Here is a 12,205-nt window from a genome sequence, read left to right as displayed (position 1 = left end):
TGAACATGGAAATTAGAAAATGTATGTATATGCATTTAATCAGAACGGAATGCATAGACTTATAGTTTAAATGAATTGTTTATTTTGTCTTCAAAAGATGTAAATGTCAATGTGTGTGTATATATATATTTAAAAAAAAATTTAAAAAGATAAGGCATCTGTTTTAGCTATGGTACACAAAGAAGTTGAATGTGTGGGTTACAGGAGGTGAATAAAACAGCCATCGTCAAAAGGGATCGTCAAGTCCAATCGGTCTGGACACACTCTCGTTCTCATATTGTCCCGCTGAACTCTGCCGCTGTATCTTTAAAATAACTTTAGGGTTCACTGAGCTCGCGCTGCAGAGCTTTCTGGTTCACTCAAGCTAACACAGCATGAGCGATTGGCCTTTTTCCTTTTTTCCCCCCTTCATTTCCAGCCTCTCTTGCTCTCTCACGTTGTGTCGTACAACGTTCGAGCTCTCAGGCTGCTTGTCCGTAGCACAGCAGCACTTCTCCGGTCACGGTGAAGGCGGCAGGTACGGCGGCACGGAGGCGACAAGAGTTGACGCGTCGTGACGCTAATGCGAGCCGAAACCGCCTCTTATGTCCTGTTCTTAAATTGGGAAAATTGACTTTTCTTGGGAGAGGTGACACAAGCTACACTCTCGGGGGACATTTCAGGGGCTAAGTGGAGGTTTCGCAGCAACAGGGCCCGCAGGCTGGGCAAATGTTTCATGAGTAATTCAATATCTGGAACAAGGGAGCTCGCTGCACTCAGGATGCCGGCCCCAGATAGATACACTGATCCGGCAAGGAGAATGCAAAAAAAAAAAAAAAACAGGACCCAAGAGTGGTTAATGTGCACCATCTCTCTCTCCCAAGGCCGTATTGCTAGGACCTGCACAGATTCAGAGCGCCCCCGGAGGGCACTAAAAGCGTAGCATCCATTTTGTTCTGCAGCTACAACAAGCACTCAGTAGTGGGCAGACCCTTGCTATAAAGATTTTTACATAAATAGTCATTAAAAAGAAAAAAACAATTATAGTCTTGAAATGTGACACTCAAGAAAAGTCTTTGCTACATTATAAACCAGTCATTGTACAACTTGTATAACAGTAAATTTGCAATCCCCTCAAAATTGCTCTTCACACAGTCATTAATATTTAAACTGTTGGCAACAAAAGTGAGTACACCCCTATGTGAAACGGTCCAGATTGTACCAAAGCCTAATTTCTTCAGCAATGTCCAATGAAAAGCTTTGTTAAAATAATTGTTATAAATTGTTGTGGGTTTTGCTCACTTTTGTGATGCACTTTTGTATATTGGCTCCACTATCCATATTGTCACCCTCTTAAAATAATTACCTAAGTCATTATTTTGCAAAAAAAAAAATTTTTTGCCTAAATCATCTCCTCGTGGTGCAACTGGTTACATTTTTTGGTGTTTCCTAAAAAATCTGAAAAAATGACTTAGGCGACTATTTTAAGAAGATATGTCCTTTTATTAAGTTTGGTGAAAAAAGTATCAGGAACTAAACCCACGAGCGGAAGCATCTCAGTGGGGTCCAAATTAGTGGCCTGCTGTCCATTTTTAAGCGACCCGGGGCATATACTACAAATTCCATAGATTTTTCTGTGTGTGGCTTTGGGAGGAAAAAGTTTGAACACCATGGAAAGTAGAGGGCAGACCTCCGCCAAGGACATAAATCATTATTCATATCAGCACCAGGTTATACATGTTCATTCAATTTATAACCACATCTTGTATATTAGATTTTTTACAATACAGGAAAAAAATAATCAAGCCTGGGGAAAATTCTTGAGTCTACAATCGGGCGGGTTTTCCTTGGCTCACAACGGTGCTGGTTAGTGATTTTTTTTTTTTTAATTCAGCTAGTAATACGCATTCAAATAATTGCAGCCAAGAAACACAAGACATGTACTGTAGTGGGGCACAGACCTCTTTCAAGGCTCAACAATTTTAATTTGCACTAAATCGCAAATCTTCATAGTTACCTACCTCGTACCAGATTTTGTCCCCACTGCAATTATTTTTAGATTTATGAAATTTAACTGAAATAGCCGCATAGGTACCAAAATGATACCAAATGTTGTGTAGGTCAATTATTTACTTGTGGTATAGTCTTGCAAAGAAGCAAGAATAATAAAAACCTAATTTCCAATCTATTTCACGTGTCACTTATCCTGTTCTTAATTTAGGCTAATCCTGGAGATCTGCAAAACAAAAAATCATCTTAAAATTACTTCTGAACTACTTACCATGTCCCGTCCTCAAAATGATCATCAGACTTTGCCATAATGCACCAATATTTGATAAAGCAGGCAAAAACGCTTTGCCATTTAGTGCCGTCCATCTGTCTCAGATAGACGGTCACATTCCCCAAGAGGAGTTATCAAAGTACGAGCCCTGGAATTTCACCAAAATGTCTGCCTCAAACCAAAATTGCTGACTTCCTGTTCAGTCGGGTGCTCAGGCCTTAATCATCTCCACACAGCCAGAAAAAGGTCACTAGTTGACATCTAGGAAAAAAAAACCTTCGAAGTGGCTATATTGTTCCAAATAATGTGAACATTTTGCTCACCCACCAAATATTTTTTATGGTTAGCCGCAGCGGGAAAAAAGGCGCTTAGTGTATGCCAACATGAGGAGAGAGGTGGGGAAAAGAAAACATTTTAAAAACTAAACCTTCCCACTTGCGTGCATTTAGAAGTAGCACAGTCGGGACTACCACCCAAGCGGATGTGCAGAATAAGGTGCTTTGCCTCCGCAATGAATTTAAAGTCCTCATAAAATAACATGCACTAGCAACCATGTTCAAAGTGTGTGCGTTGCTCTCTCCGTGTCATGCTAATGTATTTAGCATTTGTTAGCGCACACAAGAATGTTTGTACTTTTTGACTTGACTTGGAGTGGCACTTTTTTTTTTTTTCATTAGAGGTCTGAGATTCCTGACCTCATAGTTTTCTTCTTCTAAACGCAGTATTGGTCTCAAGTGAAGGCCAGTTCAAATGACACTTTCCCTCTTGAACGTGCCCCGTTTCACCACGGGGCTGTGTGAAGATTAGCGCACAAGACTGTTCAACCAAGTGGCTCCTCATTCAGCGTGGCCACTTGTTAAGGCCACTGAGCCCTCAAGAGGTCGACGCAAAAGCTGCCGACAGGAGAATCGATAGCCGTCAAGCTGTCGACGCTCTACGCGCTGCGGCGCTGAACTTGCACGTGGCCCTGATCTGTCACTTCCTAGTCACAACTGCTTTCTGATGAACATAAGTCACATTGAAATGTTAAAATGGAAGTCAACCTTAACCATTTCTTGACAATAATGTTATATGTGACCTCACTAGTCTAAACATGGCTTTTTGATTCATATTAAAATTGTGGCATAAGAGTTATCAAGCAAAATCCAGCCATTTTTATCCATTTCAGGGGGCGGCCATTTTGCTATTTGCTGAAGATGACATCAATGTTGCTCAGGTCCCAGGCGAGGTGAGCTGTGACTGGTTGTTGCCCAGCCCGACTCCTGCCTAGCATGTAGTTCTGCCACTGATGTTTATTAATGATGTTTCAGTTTGCTATCTATATATTCGACTTGGATTAACGGACTGGTCCCTCTCAATTTTGGGCCAGTCTCTAGGGGTAAAATGTAAGAAAATAATAATTTAAAAAAATCACTGCATGCATCGGCCCCAAAAGAGGCTGGCCCACCGAGCATCTGCCCTATACGCCAGTTGGCCAGTCCAGCCCTGCCTAACCGCCCACTACATTGCCAGCTTTCAACCACATGCAAATCCTCAACAAAAACGTGCTCTTTGTTTAGTAAACATTTTAACTCATTCACTGCCATTGACGGCTATAGACGTAAAAAATTCATTTGAACTATTTATATTAGTTTGAGGTTTTCACACTCTTGTTAACAAAAGCGGGATTTTTTTTAAATTGTACATTTAGAACAGATATAAAATTTGTGATTAATCGTGAGTTAATTAGTGAAGTCATGCAATTAATTACAATTTTTTTTTAAATTGCCAAGTATTTTAATAGTCTTTTTTTTTTTAATGCGTCAGGCGATAATTTTTTTTTAATTGTAATTAATCACATGACTTTAATAATTAACTCACGGTTAATCACAAATTTTATATATGTTCTAAAATGTACTTTTAAAAAAATTTGGTTTTCATACTCGTGGAAAAAGTGTAAAACTAATGAAAATAGTTCAAATGAATTTTTGACGTCTATAGCCGTCAATGGCAGTGAATGAGTTAATATTTTGCTTGGACACAAAGCAATTCAGATGATTATGTAAAACCGTAGTTATATATGTGAATATTAGTACATTTACATCCGCACTCGGATCCAATAAATCAGTGGAATTCACTCTTGCAGAACATCACGAGAGAGCGAGAGCAGCATGACATGCTTAAAACACGCTTTATGCTTTAGTTTAGTGTATGCTTTACTGCTTACATATGCACCGCATACTCATGACGAGTGATGCACTTTCGACTTGCATACAAGTCGGGATTACATCGCCGCCATAGGAAAAGTAAGGACTTCTTATTTATTTAATTTTAATTTTATCTCTTTCTATTCTGTTGTTTTCTCTTTACTGTAAACTGCAGCTGGACGGAGTCCAGGAAAAAGTTCCCCACGGGGAAAATAAAAGTATATCATATCGTATCGTAACCCTGTAGATGGGTACGGCTGACAGGGAAAACACTTAGTTTTGGTGTCCAATCACATTTCCCCATTGCCATCCCTGTACTCCCTGAGTGTTTCTCCCCCCAAGTCGGAAAGTTTAAGAAGTTGAAAGTGCTTGTTTAGTCATGTCACCCTTAAGTGCGTTGAGTTGCGTGCCTGTCATGTAAGGCCTGTCAGAAAACGAGTAACGAATGGAAACCATATGAATGGCTAAACAGGCATGAAGCATGAAGAAGCTTTGGCAACAGATGGAATTTGCCCCCGTCGAGGCAGCATCCCGTGAAACACAATTAGTCGTATTCTTACATCGCGCGGTGACACCGAGGGCCATCGCCTGACCTACATAGGCCGGCGGTTGGTTGAGAGCGACGCATCCACATGCCCGTAACACCCTCCACAAGAGTGCAAATAGGTCAGAGGTCGGGGAGGAGAAGCGAAAGAGACGAGGTTTTTCACACCACAATGTAACGGTACCCGCTGATTGTTGTTGACACCCTCAGCGAGTAACCCGTCAATGCCACACACATACACGCACGTACACAAGTAACTGTCTCGTACTTGATTGTAAAGAGGTTAGCCTACTACGTCACAAATATTATCTTACTGTATAGAGACCCGTTTCCAGCGAGCAGTAGAGCTTGGTTCAGTTTCCAATGCACAGGGTCACAAAATACCTGGACCCATAAAGTAACATTTCTCTGCACCATTTTATTGTGTAGTAGTTGCATTAATACGCCATGGTTAATTGTGTTGGCTGTAACAAAAATAATGAATATGAAATTATTTTTTTTACAAATTCCCTTTAAAAAAAAATAAAAAATTTGGTGAGAAGTGACAAACAAATATCACAGAACCTTTACACAGAAAAAGGAAAGGTTAATTTGAAAAAGAAAAATATATAAAATATTTCACAAAATATATTTTGAGAATAATCCATAATATTGGACACATGGTTGAGAATAATACAAATATTGGCAAACATATATTTGACAATATAATACAAATGAAAATAATACAAAATTAGAAAAAAAATCCCTGACCAAAAAAATTGAACAAATTAAAACCATGTATGAAAGTACGCAACTAAAGGGATGAAAGATGTATTATAAAAATCATAATAGCAATAATAAAAATGAATATACAAATATTAAATAAAAATTACAGATATTAGAAATGAATAATAAATATTCAGAAGAGATACTAAAATACAGTATTAGTCAACAAAGTATACATAGCCTCGCTACTTCATTGATGGATATAAAATAAGTCGATTTTTTTTTTATATACAATAGAATGACCAAAACTGGACTAAGATCATTGCAATGTGAACACCAAAAGAACCGAGACACTTTTGACCAAAAGAAAAGTTATCAATGTGTTCTTCATCATCTGACATTCCAACTCCTCTGTAGCGATAACTGAAAGAGAAAGAAAGAGGAAAAAACTCTGGAACTTGAGGTTTGAGAAGCTTAAGCGTGTTTGCCCTAATAACAGGCCTCCAACTGCACTGCTAGTTATATTATCCTATCTGACCTTCGATGGATACTTGAGAGCGTTTGCGGAGTTCCAAAAAAGCAAATGAGAAAAACATGAAGGATCAGAGCGCTGTTGTAATTGTATGCCCCATGGCAACATGTTTTTTTTTGTTTGTCTTATTCATTTCCCACTTTCCCTCCCTGCTGCAAGATGGCTGCTCGCTCGCCACGGGCAGAATGATTCAGAGTGTCCTTTTTGTGTCGGTCTGTCCATCATGCTTTGACTGCAAATCTCTAACTCTACCCGGCCGTACATATGACCACAATCTGCCAAATTTGCAATTCTCAGAAATGTCATGCGAATGCCAACAAATGCCATTCATGAGCCAACGTGGCTATTGAATTTAGAACCAAAGCATTGGTCGATCCACGCCAGTTTTATTTATATAGCACCATATCACATCAGAAGTTATCTCAAGGCGCTTTTTATGCGGATCAGATGTAGTGCCAGAACAACATATTGTAAGCAGGCAAAAGCTGTATTGAAAGCTGCTGGAACGAGTTAGAAATAGGCCACCCCAAAACCTTACAGCCGATGGCCGTTTATAAGCAAATATTTGCTTTGTTTGAGAGGAGATCATTTTACTCTGTTCTTGGCATCCTTTTAAAAAGTATAAACTTGTAAGGTCATACATAAACTACAGTATATCTCCACAACAATTCCAATGAAGAACCAGTTCTGTTCGGCTAACGAACAGTTAGCTAACAAGGCTGAGAGCCTCGTTTTGACCATTGCTAGCTTACTAGCCTGGGGAAATGTATGGGTATATGGACAAAAACAGAAAGTTGAGACAGCAATTATTCAAATTATAATTGCTTGATGGAGCGCAGTTTAGCACATTTAAGAAAAATAAATAAGTCATAAAATGGCAAAGTGGCCTCCTTGACCCTTCAATTTTTCTGAGCGTCCCTCAGACCAAAAAAAGTTGGCAAGCTGCGTGACATCATAGTAAGGTTGTGAGGTGGCCCTTCATTTCCTCATACCTGGAGCTGCATTTTTATTAATTACACAGACAGCTTTCTGACTTATTATATGGACATTTTAAGAAGCGCCTCTCTCTTGCCTGACACAGAGTTTAAAAACAATGACGCAACTCTGGCACCACCTAGTGGTGATGACATGACACTGTTATGTCAGTCAGTTTCTTCTTCAAGTTTGTCTCACCCAGGGTCAAATGGTATGAGATTGAATTTGACTTTTTAATTGCGGTTGATTTTATAATTCAACTGACATTTCGCATAAAGCAATATATTGTTATGAGGGGAAAAGAAACCCTCACATGCACTGATGCAATATTATTTTGTCCTGTAGAGGTCAGTATTTGCTACTCAAAGAAATTAAATGACGTTGGATCCTTAATATTATTCAAGAAAAGAAAAGGAAAACAATAACTTTATTAACATGCCTTGTTAGTGTGTAAGAGAAAAGCTTTAAAGTGCATAAATTTGCCTGAAATTTAAAAATAATGGTATCCGTATTTAAACTGTAAACATACATTATTTGACTGACTAATTGAGTCATTCAGTACTGAAAAAAAAATGTATAAATGGAATTACATTCATCTGATACATTAACTCAGGAGCACACCATATGAAACACTTTTTTCACCCATTTATTTGAGAAGCATCAAGTTAAAAGAAACAAAAACAATTACAACAAAAGTTATACAAAGTGGTACTCAAAAGAAGCAGGTAGAAGTTCAGAGAACTTATAATATACATAGCCGCCATGTTTGTTTGACAACTAAGGGGTACTTTGGTGCGCTAATTTACATCAGGCATGTTGTTGGACAGTTCAACTTAGGGGTCCTATGAGGGGATGTATTGAGTCTGTTTCCTAGAATGCTGCTTTTTGTTGAGTTGAGTTGAGTTGAGTTTACTGCCACCATACAGTGTTTGTATCTCAAGCCAAAGCTAAATATCGGCCAAATAACGGCTCGTATCTCAAAAACCTCTCCACTCAGTTTACTTCGATCTCATGGCACCGCTGTGAAGTGCTCTATAAAGTGTGAAAATGTTGTTGGTCTCCTATTTTTATTTTATTTCATTTATTTATTTATTTTTATTGTTTATTTTTTTTGTATTGTTTTTTTAAATTGTATTTATTATTATTATTATTATTTAATTCATTATTTTTTTATTATTATTTTTTTACTTTAATTTTTATTTTATTTTTATTTTACTTTAATTTTAATTTTTAATTTTATTATTATTATTATTTTTATTATTTTTTGGGAGAGCTCAGTATTGTTCATTCGGTAATTTTACCGATTTGACATTTCATCATCATTGCTTTCTTTTCTTTTTTTTATTTCTTTTTTTATTTGGTATGTGTATGTGTGTGCGTGCGTGTGTATTCATTAGTTCACCTAAAACTTATTAAAAAAAAAATCCCATACCGTTCACCTAAACCAAACACTTCCAGCCAGAGTTGTGAGGCCGTCAGGAGACCCGAGGAAGGACCAAAGAAAAGAAAGGAAAGGAAAGGTCTCCTATTTTTATTATCTCGAGACAAGGTCATTAAAAGTAAAAGGCGCAGTGGGCAGCTGCTGTCATTTGTGGGTAAAAACAAGTGTAGCTTTGCCCAGTTCATGCCAGGATTACAAATTAGTGAGCAAGTATAATAATGGAAAAGGTTTTACCCTTATATATATATATATAGATATATATATATATATATACAGTATGTGAGCATACATTATGCAGCATTAATTAAATGGAGATGGCTTCAGCGTGGCGACAATGTTGAGGAGGGAACGAGAAGGCGATTCATTGCACTTTGCAATCCCACGTGTTCTTTTATGCACTGATAATAATCACACTGTAAGAATGTTGAACGAAGTAAGCTATTGGTTTGGTTGCATGGCACGCAAAGGCACACATGTTGGAGTGGACAGATCTTGCACATGAGAGCCACTGAACGCGCCAGCTTGCGTTAAGCCCGTGCTTCTGCACACTAAGCCGCCGCGTTGCACTTAAGTGTGTGTAGCCCGCATATTAATTCTCTGGTGAAAGTGCACAAGAGCAGTCAATTAGTTTTTTGTAGGCTAAATTAAATTCACAGCGTCACGCTCCTAAAGCGACTCCCGCCGAGGCGCCATAGCGTGTCGGTCACGAGTAGGGTCGTTGCCGCGGGCAACCGGACAGCCTGAGCCCTCCGAACTCACCCCCTGCACGTAGGTCCAGTCAGACATCGAACCATTACCTTGGCTTGAAACCCTACTTTGAAATCCTAAAAAACATTTCTTCAAGACCATAACCCAAACTTCAATCCTTACTTTTGAGCCCCAACTTGAAACCTTAACCCTGGTTTGAACCCTACCATGGCATCCTAACCTTTGCTCTTAACCCTAATGTGAAACCCTAACCTTAGCTTGAAATCCTACTTTGTGACCTCACCTTGGTTTGAAACTGTACTTTGTGACCCTAACCCAGGTTTAAAAACCTACAATTGACCATCATTTCAAACCCTAACCTTGGCTTCAAACCTACTTTGAGGACCCCACCTTTGCTTGGAAACCTACTTTTAAACCACATTTGAAACTTGTCTTTTCTTGTGAATAGTGCTGTCAAAATTAAAGCGTTAACTGAATAATTAATCACAAAAAATGATCGCATTAATCACGAATTAACAGATTAGTTTTGACCATAGATTATCCTTTAGCGTGACAGCGGAATGCTATGTTTACGGTAGCACAGGTTGTGTTTGAGTAATAAACATAATTACGTGCATAAAAGTAAAGCATTTAATAAATGTTTGCATATCACATTTAGAATATTTGTTCATTTTTCGTTTTTTTCCATTTTAAATTATGCAAGTATTTAACTGATTAGAAAAAGAGGGGGATGAGCATGTGCAGTGGATCCAAAAATGTTGAAGTCGTCCTCATAACGTCAAAAGATATAACACATAACCGGTGTTCTTCAAATTTGGCTTTTTTATTAAGCGATTAATCGTGATTAATCAAAATTCTAGGATGTAATTAATCTGATTAAAAAGCTCTACTTGTAACTAGGGGTGTGCCAAAAAAATCGATTCTCATAAGAATCGCGGTTCTCATTTAATACAATTCAGAATCGATTTTAAATGTCCCAAAATCGATTTTATTTAAATCATTTTATACTGTCTTGCCTTTGTCTGTGTGTGCCTTTATTTGGAGCGCTGTTTATGTTGTACCCGGTTTGGCCACTGAGGGGCAGTGTGGTTACACGCGGTCTAATATATTGTTAAGTTGTAGCCACATTAGAGAGTAGAAGGAAAAAGTCTCGATCAAGTTATTCCAATAAAAGTTAGTTTTTTTCAGCGTGGAGCCGTTCTTTTGAGTGATAAAAGTGCCGCGAGTAGCGCGCTAATTAGCATTAGCGAGTCAGATCATTACAATTCCTTGCAAAAATCATTGTCAAGCAAAATTATTTTTAATCAAAAATCGTTCCTAATTGAAAATCGAATCGCAGACCCAAAAATCGGAATCGAATCGAATCGTGAGACATTCAAAGATTCCCACCCCTACTTGTAACCCTACCTTGAGACTCAAGCAGACCTACAACCCAAATTCTGAATCTCAATTTGCTACCCAAATACTGACTTAAAACTCTAGCTAGAAACTCTCATCCTTGTTTGAAAACTTTTCCAAGGCTTGAAAATCAAGCCTTAGTTTAAGCACTAATTGAATACACTAGTCCTTGTTTGAAAGCCTAATTACCTAATATGTTGACACCCTATCATTGTCTTGAAGCCCTACTTTAAAATTCTTTGGTAAAGCACCCTCCAGTGTTTACGTGTAAGGATCACTCCAAACTGTGAGAAACAAGATTTAATAATCTGATGAAACCAAGATTTCCCGGCGTATGTTTTGTAGTACGCCACCATGCAAATTCACATCATTAATGTAACATAATCTCTGCCTGGCTGGTAAACCGCGTGCGCATGTGTGTGTGTGTGTGTGTGTGTGTGTGCGCGTGCGTGCGTGTGTTGTTGTTTTTTTCATTCACTCAACTTGTCATCCCAAAATATAAAATGAAAACACGCACACACACACTCACAGTAAAAGGGCACCTATTTGAGTGCAATGGCAGATGTGGCCATTGGCTGTGCTGCTTAATCCAGAATGCTGGGTTTGATACAAGTCGGATTTAGTCATAACTATGATACCAACATCTGTCAGGAGACCGTCCCGAGCTCCCAAAGTCGGAACAGAAGCAAAGTGGAGTATCTCTCTTCTTCTTTTCTTTTTTTTTCACGTCTCTGTGTCGATAAGGACCCAAAATAAGTGTGACCGATACATCCGGAGGTAAGTGGACATGGAGCAAATGACCGTGGGGCGACTCGTGGCCTAAAAAAATAAATACAAAAAATTGCCGTTTGACTCATTATGAGGCTTATGTAACGTGCTTGTGCACAGCCCTGCTTATTATATTGCTGGGTTGTCACAGTGAAAGTGTTGGTTATTATTGTTCTATTCTAAGTGTGATCGTTCCGGGTCTAGAAACCACGTTTATTATGATGCTGAGCTAAATGATTACATAACTCCTCGTATCGATTGACCGGCCGTCCGTTGTGGGCTCATCAAGGGCAAGATTTGCGACATGCACTTGCGATAAATATTTAATGGTGCATTAAACTTGAATGATGCATGGGAATCGCAAAGGTCAACGGGTTCGTGCATAATCATTGGACGGCATAGGATGAGAATAATACGCGTGCTGTGCTCAGTTCGATGAGAGCATGTAGTTTATTGTGTGATCAGCGGAGATCAGACTGTGTTTTGGTCCACCGTGTGGAAATACTAAATTCTCATAGCAATCAATTATTCATATACACTAAAACTTTTTACACCGGAACTTCCACCTAAAAACAAACCTTTCGTAAAGTTTAAATGCAACTAAAAGTTAAGTTTATTTTTTAAATGTTTTTTTTATTTTTGTGTATATATATATATATATATATATATATATATATATATATATATA

The 12,205-nt window shown here is 38.3% G+C and overlaps 1 protein-coding gene across 3 annotated transcripts in view; it reads left to right on the top strand.

Moving 5' to 3' along the window:
• The window catches only part of lactbl1b (lactamase, beta-like 1b), a 44,847-nt gene that overhangs the window by 13,355 nt on the left and 19,287 nt on the right, over positions 1-12,205 (top strand). Inside the window, exon 3 of one of the 3 annotated variants that reach the window (XM_077574224.1) lies at positions 3,429-3,488. The exons of 1 other annotated variant lie outside the window; for it this stretch is intronic. The gene's annotated coding sequence lies outside the window, so the exon portion shown is untranslated. Of the gene's footprint in view, positions 1-3,428; positions 3,489-11,352; positions 11,527-12,205 lie in introns of those variants that run through there. One more of the 3 variants, XM_077574223.1, reaches the window with a different exon arrangement.

Source organism: Vanacampus margaritifer, chromosome 8, assembly GCF_051991255.1.
Source record: "Vanacampus margaritifer isolate UIUO_Vmar chromosome 8, RoL_Vmar_1.0, whole genome shotgun sequence".
NCBI lineage: Eukaryota > Metazoa > Chordata > Actinopteri > Syngnathiformes > Syngnathidae > Vanacampus > Vanacampus margaritifer.
The sequence above is the reverse complement of the archived record's forward strand: the minus strand, read 5'-3'. Positions and strand labels throughout refer to the sequence as shown.